We start from the raw sequence: 11,166 nt of genomic DNA on the forward strand, positions 1-11,166 counted from the left end.
TTTGTTAAGCGAAAGGTTATCCAGACAAGAAATATGCTTTCTTCTTTGATGACATAAAGATGTGTGATTGCATAAAGAAATTGCCAGTAATAGACCCGAGTGTAAGAAAAAAAAATCAGGAGTAAAAATGATCAGCTAGGCAAAAACATTAACTGTATGCAGGAAAGGACTCAACTCCTGTTCCTCAAAGTCAGTGTTTCAGAGAGCTCCTCTCTCTTCCCTTTGTTCTCTTTTGTTCCTACCTTTAAGAACAATTATCCTAGAATTCCTTTCTCACTCTTTGCTCTTCCTCTGTCATCTTTGAAAGGTTTGATTTGTTTTCTCTTGTTGTCAGATACCTGTTTTTCTTTGCATTTCCCCACCACCACCCCAGTTTCTCAGAATTGGACTCTGCATCCCTGAATCTCTACTGATCTACTTCCCTTTACCACGAGCCTCCTTCCTTAACCATAAAGAAGAGAACCAGAGAGCCTGAGAGGATGGATGCAAGTTATCCCTTGTACAACTAAGAAATTCTAATACCGCCATATGCAGACCCGTGCTGTACCAAAAGCTCTAATCATGAGTAATAAATGATGAGACAAGGTGGTTCTATCCCCAACAGGAAAATTCTCAAGTTAGAAAAATACTAATAAAACAGAGCAGCCTCATAGACAGTAGATTTATGCTTTATAGCTGTTAAAGCCCCACACTTAACCAGCCAGTGGGGCAGAGTCATTCCCATGGATCATAAATCACTGGTTTTTCCACAGCACTCCACGTTCACCTTCATGTTACTACTAAGACAAATGCTACCTTGGAGTTCAAGGAAATTTGCATTATGTGGTAGGATTATATGAATTGCCGATCTAGTGCTCCTGAGTGCCTGCAGATTGTCATAAAAAAACAAAAGCAATACTATATTATGGAATTGCTGTTCACAGCACTACTCTTGATGGTAGGCCAAAGTACTGGAGAGCTGTAGAGTTAGGTCCTAAAAACACATTTGAGCAAGATACGGCTATTTGAAAAGCTTGTGTTCATTTTTCTACAGAACAAATGAAGCATAAAATCTGTGGAAACAACATCAAGCACAATGTTTTCACCTAGTTCCCAGCAATTTCTAATAGCCAGGCCCACAGAAAAATCACCACGACTATAAAAGACAATGGACTTTAGAAAATAAATTATTATCAAATCTCTTCTCGATGGGAAAAAAAAAAGTAAAACTAGACCCTGTTCGCTATAGAGATCAACAATGCAAAATAAGTGTGGTGAGATGCTAAAAGTGAAAAACAGAAGCTCAATGTTCCTTGAGTTTGTTACAGCAGTTGTTCATGGACTGTCTTAGGGGAATCCCTCACCCCCATGCTGCTCCAAGAACCCACTGTATAACTAATATGGTTCCATAGTCTATAAGACACTAGCATTTTTTGTTCAGATGCATGTAAGCTGATAATTTTACCTAAAATGTAATAGTGTGAAATAATTAAAACTATCAGGAGTTATTTAAAAATAATGCTAATTTTACCTAAAATGCAAGTGTGAAATAATTAAAACTACCAGGAATTATTTAAAAATAATGCTAATAAATAGACGACTATATTTTCATTACAGTTAGCAATATCAGAATCATGCTAAAAGTATGAGAAGTAGAAGAAACTATTGACCATTTAGATTTAAAATGGGCATACATAAAATTGTAGTAGATTTTAATATTCAGAAAGAATTATATAGAAAACCCTATGCTGTATACCTCTAAATCTGAGGGGAAAAGATCTCATTTGTCATATTGTCTTTGATTAATATTTACAATTTCAACCATTTGAAAATAGATTTGAAATGTTAGTTGTCTGATCAAGTATTTTAAGAAAAAAAAAACATTAAGGCAAGATGTAAAAGAGATTCCATGTGTTCCATGTAAGATGATGCTTAGGCATACATATGTTGACCTTCTCTTCCAAAATTTCATTGGAGGTGGAGCAGCGTATTCAAAATGGAGTAGATATAGCCCCAACAAAACCACAATAACTGAGCTAAGAGCATCTCTAGGTGTTGAGAATGATGTAGCAAAGGAGCATATGTAGGGAAAGGGAGGAGGCAGCTATGGTTGAAAACTGTAAGGTTTTCAGAAAGGCCCACACTTGGACAGTGTGCATTCAGGGTGATGATGAGAGGTAGGATAATAATCAAGCTAATCACATTTGGAACAACAGGGCCAAATACCCTATGTCACCATCATCACTACACATTCAGAGAGAAGAGCAGAAGTGTTGCTGTCTCCCAAGTAAAAACAAATTTTGCATTCTAAAAAGTTACCAGAGTTTAGCTAAAACTCTCAGTAGAGTGTTAGAGTAAGTGATAAAACCTCTCCGAGCATGGTGTAAGTGTTAGATGACAGGGAACGTGTGCACTAAGGTGAATCCTGTCTGCTAAAACCTCTCACTTATGTATAGAGCACTCACATCCCATGCAGAGGAATCTGAAAGAGAAGCAAACCTACCCAAAAGAGAAGAAATGCCTCCCAACTCTCTACTATCTATCATCTATCTATCATCTATCTACCTATCTATCTAATCTATCTACTATCTATGTGTCATCTATCTACTATCTATCTATCGTCCATAATCTATCTATATTTTAAGATTTTACTTATTTGGGAAAGAGAAAGTGAGTAAGAGAGAAAGTATGAGCAAGGGGGAGAGGCAGAGGGAGAGGGAGAAGCAGACTCCCCTCTGAGCAGGGAGCCCACTTTGGGGTTCAATCTCAGTACCCCAGCAGACACTTAGCAAACTAAGCCACCCAGGTGCCCCCCAACTGTCTATATTAACCAGTCTTCTCATTAATTCATAAATATAAACAAACAATCAAGGATCATGAAACAACTGAAGAAAGAGAAAGAATGAAAGTACAAAGAAAACCAAAATTAACTGTGGATGAAACAGTAACAATTCAGGAAATAACAATGATTGAGGAAAATTCTACTCAATATTTTCAGATCAGAGAAAATATTGTATCCAAAACATAAGAAAGGAGAGATACAAAAAATAAATATTCAAAAGACAAGGTAAAATTCTTGGTAATTAAAATATAATTATAGCAAAAATAATAATACAGCACTGGGGAAACCTCCCAGGTTAGAAAGCCAAAAGACAAAGGTATAGACAGAATGAAAGAAAAGGTAAGAGAAGGAAGTAAAAGCGCAAAAGGCAAAATATGGTCTCTTAGAAAGCAAATAAATAGAAGTAAAGGGAAATATAGAATGGGAACAAGTACTCATAATAAATGAAAATGCCCCAAGCCTGAAAATAAAAGATTTTTGACCCAAGATCGCCCTCTAATTGCCCAGCAGAGAAAAACAAAAAAACGAAAAGAACAAACTGTACATATATATCAAATCTGTTCCTTTTAGGGCAGGTAGCCATAGAACTCTGAAGAAAGCATCTAAAAATAATAATAATGTGTACATGATATGGCATATAATAACATTTGTGACAAATGAAAGTAAAATGCTTCTTGTATCAGTAAAAAAGGCAGAAAAGAATTTGTTCAATAAATTTCATTCTAAATGCTAGAGCTATCCCTGTGCATAAAAGACAAATACCAGTTTCCTCATGACATCTTGACATTTGTACTCCATGTGAAGGAAGAGGAAGATGAACAACAAAAATAATAATAATAAAAGTAATTCAATGTAATAAATGAAATCAGGAAAATAAATCTGTCTAGAAAGATAAGGATTGATGAGGGCACAATCATTAGGATTGAAGGGAGTTTATAATTTCAGAATTGGAAAACTTAGAAAAATCTGCAGAGCAAAATCACTGCTCTAAATATGAAGCAAGTTTAACTTGGCATGATGTTGGATTGTCAGAGGTCTTAAGTTCATCTCCCAATCAACAAATGTGCATTTATAAAGCAGAAAAATATAGAAGTAATTTCACAGGAAAAAAATACATTTTTTGGTGGCAGTGATATTACCATACGATATTGGAAAACCAGAGTTTCCTTATCTATAAAGGAGGATTTAGATTTTACTGTATCAAGTGAAGTCCATCTAAAAATTCTGTGATATTGCTAAAAACTCAAGTTTAAAAAGCCTTTAAGTTAACCACATAAATACATTTAAAATATGGCTATCTGTATATAGATATGTTCATTAAAATACCATTTGTAGTTACAGAAAAAAAAATGGAAAAATACGCACTCCTATTACAGTGGGTTGTTTAAAAAACAATATTCCACTTAATGACATATTTCATCAGTCTTATAAAGAATAAGGAGTTATTCTGTTATATTTTTGAATAAAATAAAAATCAAGTTAAAATGCAATGCAATACTATCTTACACTGGAAATATAGAAAACTGTCAATAGTAATTCAAGCAAAGGTTATATATTGTTTAAGGTTTACATGGCTCATTTATTTTCCTTTACCATGTGCAATAATTGCTAGTTTAAAGACATTTCTAAATAATTAATCAAAAAATGAAATTATGTGAATGAAAATAAAAGGCATCCAAGGCACCTTAAATTTTTTTAAATATTTCATAAAAATATAAGAGTATGACTTCCATTATAGGAAATGACAAAGAAAAGCCATGTGGTTTATATACATAACCAGAAACATATTTAAAGATGTGTAAAAGTATTGTATATACATACGTACTGTTGTTTGCAAAGATTTCTGAAGATGACTTTCGAATCGGGATTGGGGAAAAGAGACACATGAAAAAGACCATTATCTTTTTTATCTTATTTCTGTACTTTTAACTGTTACTTAATAAGAACATACTATTTCTATAGAATAATAGTGAAGAATATACATGGATGCTTATACATGTATGAGCAACTGGAATACACACACATATCTAAGAATATACAGATCATTTGACATTTTAAGAGCATTTAACTCTGTATTAAGCACTTAAACATATTGAAATTTTAGTGCTTAATTTATAGTAAATCTGCATTTGATCCATTTATGAGGAGGATATATTGCATAACAAATACTTTAATAGAAATATCTACGGTTAATATAAATACAGCTAGCCACCTCTGAATAAGTTATGTAAAAATAGTAAGGCATGTAACTTGTTAGAAAAATCCAGTATTTATCAACAATTATTTGGGAATTTCTCACATAGTTGCATGAGTGTTCTTCACTGCAAGTTATAGCACTATTGTAGCTGAAGAATGCTAAATTTTTAATTTTTTATCTCAGTCCTGGTCTGTTCAGCCTACAATTTCATCCCTAAAATACAAGGACGGACACTGAGAATCAATTGAAAATTTTTTTAAAATTAAATAGATATGCAAAAATATTTGAGAGAGAAAAAGGCACTGAGTTCATTGGTCTCCAAAACTGAAGTCACATACTGAGAAAGGTGGTCACTGTGCCAAGTAATGACCTTCCTTCCCTTCTTATGATAAATGGCGACAGAATATATTTTTGGTTATTTGGGTCACTGTATTTTGTACCCCTTTCATAGAGTAGATACACTGGCATTTTCACTAATAATTCCCTGAACAAAGGCATACTTCAGTATTATCTGAAAAGAGGAGAGGATGGGATATTCCCTGAACTAAGGCATAAATTTGGATTAATCAGAAATAAAGAGGTATTTTATACTAGGATTTTAACTTTCTTTTTGAAAAGCAATGTATATATCAAGTGAGAAGTTGAATTTCTTCTTGTTCTTGGTCTTCAAAATACTCTTTAAAAACTTTGACCCAAACTTAATGCAATTCAGCAAACATTTGTTTCAAACTAATTGCTTCTGAAATCCAGAAAGCACAACTCTGACACAATAAACTTGAAAAATTAGCTACTGGTCATGCATGGGCTCCAAAGAATTGCATATTTTTCTCAGGTTCTCTAGTAATGATATTTAAAAGTAATACAATTTATTAATCTTTTATACACAATTCAGTGCACTTCTTTGTTCACTTTAATGACAGATGACATTAGCCAAAATTATAAAATTTTATTAATCTAAAGTTATTCATGATGTATACAGATTCAAAGAAATCTCCTTATAATAGAAGTAGAAATTACTTTAAATTGGTTGGGTAATGGTATTAAAATTTTCCATTTAAAAATATCCAGTTGATGATTAATGTACCATTCCATACTCCAAGGCTCATTTTGTATTTTCTAACTTCTGTTTCTGAGCAAAAATTTAATGAGAAAACTATCTAACCTTTAAATTTTCACTGAAATATTTTTTGCTGTGTAAAATTCAGGCCAAATGTTTACATATATATGCTAGAAAAATTGCAATTTGTAAGTGTAAACTAAAATAGAATCTGTGCAATCAAAATAATTTGTGCCAACTGATGACCAATTAAATAAGACAACTAACTAACTAACTAACTAAATAAATAAATAAATAAATAAGGCAACCAAAAAGTGGTGTATTTTCGTAGACCTGACTCTCCAGTGATAGGTGGTAGGGATAACCTAAGAATCTCCCAGGCCTCTGGAAGCCATCTCTGTAGGGCCCATTGGCAGCTCTTACTTGCCACCATCATCGTCTCTTAGTTCAACTAGCTCAACAGCAGTCAAACTGATCCTATTCAGTTTTTCCCACTTAAAGCTATGATAGCATTTCTATCTACCAAGGAAAATGACTTTTATGAAGCAGAATTGAAACTTTTTAAAGCATACAACCCATATCCTCCTAAGACTTCTCATTGCAACCCAAATAAGATACTACCTTCTGTAGGCCAGGCCAAAAGTTCCCATTTGATAAGGTTCTGTCCATCATTTTTGACTTCACCTCATTCTGTAATGACCTGACATGCTCAGACCACTGTTTCTCATTCTCCCAAACATGCCAATCTCATTCCTTTTAGAGAGCTTCTTATATATGCTGTTTTAGATTTCACATGAGAATCCTCCTTTCTATCTATAGAAAGATAGATAAAATAATACATAGTCATATATATATATTTAATTCCAATATCATTCACCATATTGACTGTCTTATATTAAATAATTCCAGCCACATCATGAGATATATGTGTGTGTGTGTGTGTATGTGTGTAGTTTTTTTTTTTCCAATGCCGTTCACAATGTTGACTGTCTTGTATTAAGTAATTCCAGCTACACCATTCCAAACACTATCTTTCTCTATCATATTACAGATTTTATCTTCTAATTTAATACTTATATATATCTGAATGATCTAACTTATTTTTCTGTGATTATTGTCCATCTTCTTTCTCTAGGGAAGGGGTCTCCCTTATTATCACTGACACAATTCATTGAAGGGAAGAAAGTAGGCACACGTATTTGTGAACTGGATGACTGATGAATGTCATCTCTGGCTTTTCTGTATCTCCATCTGAAACTCCTATTAGTCCAATAAGTATTGGAACTGATGGATATTTCCACTCTTCCTCTTAACTTGTCATTTCTGCTTCTTATCTATCTTTAACTCTATGTGCTGGAAAATTTTCTTAACCATCTTCCAATTCACAAGTTTGACATTAATTAAGGTCCTTTTTTCTTATTTAACTTAATATATTTTGTCAAGGGGAGGGATATTATTTTAGTTTTAAAACTAAAAAATGGTAGACTATGAATATTCTTTCCCAGCTTATCTAATACTGATGAATACTTGTTAGGAGTCAGGAACTGGCTGTGGTCTCTTGTGGTACCTTACAGCATACCATCTGCCCTAGCAGTATATAAAGGCTGCCAAGGAATGGGATTTGGCTTGCTGACCTTCCTATTCTCACCTTGATTTTTCCTTCATTCTTATTGTCTTTTTCTACTTCCATGCCATCTTTACCACCTATGTATGCTGATACTGGAGATTGAAGTTGACACATGACCTAGTATTTCTTGGCTCTTGACCTCAGCTCTACCGTAGGTTTTTTTTTTTTATCCCTTGACTTGGAACATTTTTGAGAACTCTTAGATAAGACAGCTAAAGAGACACCTCTTCTTCCTATTTGTGCATATCATAAACCCCTATCCAGATATGGTAGGAGATGCAGAGACAACACTACTGATGTGCCCTCAAAGAGCTTGCAGTGTAGTGGAGACATGAGCTCACATACCTGACCATCACTGCAAAGTCAGGAGAGTTCTGTATGACAGGGGAGGTAATAGGTAAAGGGTTATAGGAAAACACAAAACCAACTCATGTTAATTCCCTTCAGAATAAATTGGGTTATGAATAAATTTAAAGTATAAAAGAACAGGCATGATTTCTTCTTCACAGCATCCATTTCTGTTTATTTTTTCCATTTCTGTTTAATAGATAGATACCATTTTGACTATTTATAATCTTTACAAATGTTAAAATAAAGTTATTACATTACTATTAAAGCTTTTTATGTTTGCTTCATTAGTTATATTTCTTTGCATACCAGATTCTACTGTTGCATTTACAGTCTCCCACATGTTTCCTGACCATTTATTTCAATGGCTCTATTGGTTTGTTCAATTTTTTATTATAATTATTACTAACTCCCTTCAATAGTTAAAGTTGCATGAAATAGATCAATAACAAGCAGTTTAGAAGTTAAATATCCAGATAGGCATATTTTCAGGAAGAGAGTTCCATATTTTTAGTAAGTGAATAAATAACCTCTTTATTACATAAAAGGAAATATAAAAGAGAGTTTCAAAAAATACCCAGTTTAAAATGGATAATTTGTGGTTGTCCTAATCATTTCACATAATATGAGTAAAACACTTGCTACATGAGAGCTACGGAGTCTGATGTTTGATAAGAGAATACAAAAAACTTTATAAAGCAGGTTATCTGATCTATTCATTATGTTTCTGTCCATGAAATTAGCAGATATAAAAGTAAATTTTTGTTTATGATGTTCTCTATTCCAAGAACATTGCACAGCAAAAACAAAAAAAAATTAACTTGTCATGTTCCTCTATTATTTTACTTTCCACTTCATTTGTTTCTGTTACATAGCCGTGTACTTTATTATTACTCATGGTTACTAACAGGCACATTCGATTTGGTTCCAATAGAAGTTTCTGTCATCTGCTAAACTATGAAACTAATGACTGTAACATGTAACAGGTTTAATTACCTGTATTGATCCTAAAGTGTTTATCTCCTTGTTTGTTCCTTAGAAATAATCCAGTTAACTCTATTTATAATGTATTGATGAGTTAATCGAGTTAATCTTGCAAAAGGAAATCTTTTAATGTCTACAGGTGACCTGTTTAATATCACTCATTTACTTTGTACTTGCAATGTTCAGAACATCATTTCACATTTAAAACAATATTCAACTTTATTTCCTTCTGTAGGCTTTCAGCATTCTTATAACAGTTAGTGACAAAATATGAGCTGGGTATCTTATTAAACTTCTTTAATATTTGTGTGACTACTACAATAATTAAATAAAGGGCATTATCAATTACTCTTTCCATCTCTCTTTCTCTTTGTCACACACACACACACACACACACTCATACACACACAGGAATATAGGTATGACTTTTGTTACTTTCCCATTCCTCAGTGTATTTGGTTTATTTGGTTTAGTCATCTGAATATTCCAGGAAAAATTCTGATTAGACCCTGCTAGATCTTACTATCTTTAATCATACACCTGAAAAAAAAGCAGTTTGGTTTTACTTTATATACAGGGTGAATTTTATAATTAAGAAGTCTTTACTTAATGAATTGACTGCTTGAAAGCTGATAATCTGTGGTCCACCTAAAGCAGGTAGGCATCTTAATGTCATTCCAAATTCCCTTGAAAACCATATTTGTTTTTTCTTCCATCTTTTAGTTGATCTAACTCTACATAGTCATCCTTTAGATCAGTGGAATATAGATGAACAGATGAAATTAACTCTCTAAATGCACACACACAGATATCCTTACTACTTCTACTTCCCTCCATGTTCCCTACCAACACTCTATTCTGAACCCCCATCATGTCTCCTGGGCTTTTGTCATAGTCTCAAACATCCTGAAAATTATCCTCATTTGTCCTCGCTTACTTCTATGCCAGTAAAATTGTGTCCTGGCTTCAATCTCTTTACTGGATGTTCCCACACTGGAGTATTCTCCCCTGGGAAACTTTGCATTATCTGATCTTTTTGACCTCTTTAACTTTATCTAGTGTCCTTCTTTCCCTCTTTCTCAGTGTTTACACTGAAGCCTCACAGATCTTCTTCCTCTTTTTTCCTCAAACTTTTTCTTTTTCTCTCTGCCTTTCCTCCACAGCCACACTCACAGTTTCCATATATGCTCCTTCCTGATATTCCTTCTGGCTCCTACCCCATCAATCTCTTTCAAAAAACAAAATGTTACTTCCTTGAAAATGCCTTTCCTGACTCCATATAAATTTAGATCTACTATTGTAATGTCTTATAACACTTTTAGCTTTGTTTCAGAGCAGATAATTTGTAATTTTGTAACCATGCATTTGTTAAAGATTGTTTGTCTTTTTCCCCATTAATTTGCAAGCTTCCTGAGGTCAGAGGGCAAGTACATTTCTGTAAATCATTGACTATAGTCATATAGACACAATAAACCAATTTTTCTCTTCAAAATTAAATGAGTATATAATATAAATATAAATATTTCTAAGGAGCCATATGTCTGTAGGGGCTTATATATATTTACATATACCATATTTTAAATACATATCATATTTTAAAAGCCTTTCCATTTACTTTGAGCAAATACTCCAATAATTCTGATACTGAATATGTGTCTCCATAGATGCTTTTAAATATTTATCCAAAAACTTGAAATATTTATTCCTTTTATGGACAGTGATATTGTACTTTTTTACATTTTAAATCTAATGAAGTTAGGCAATTGATCCTGATTTGAGTAGAATTCAAACTGAAAAACAAAATGTTTCATTGTTTCCCAATTTTTCGTTACATGGTGATATACTCTTAAATATCATTTTAAATGCTGTTCAATAAAAAAAAAACTGAATGAGCAGAAAAAGGAAACCTTTTTTGTTAAATAAGAATAAAGGAGTATTTGTCTTTCCTATCAATTTTGTAGTGAAAATAAAAATCCTTGGAAAATAATGCAGAATTTATTTATCATCTTGACTGGTCCCATATTTACTAAATACAAACGGAGTATAATATGTCTTGTTAATTTTATTACTCATGTAAACACATTAAAATTAAGTGTGATGACGGCATTCATTTCAAATTTTGTCAAAAAACA

This window comes from Canis lupus, chromosome 19 (genome assembly GCF_011100685.1).
Source record: "Canis lupus familiaris isolate Mischka breed German Shepherd chromosome 19, alternate assembly UU_Cfam_GSD_1.0, whole genome shotgun sequence".
NCBI classification, from domain to species: domain Eukaryota; kingdom Metazoa; phylum Chordata; class Mammalia; order Carnivora; family Canidae; genus Canis; species Canis lupus.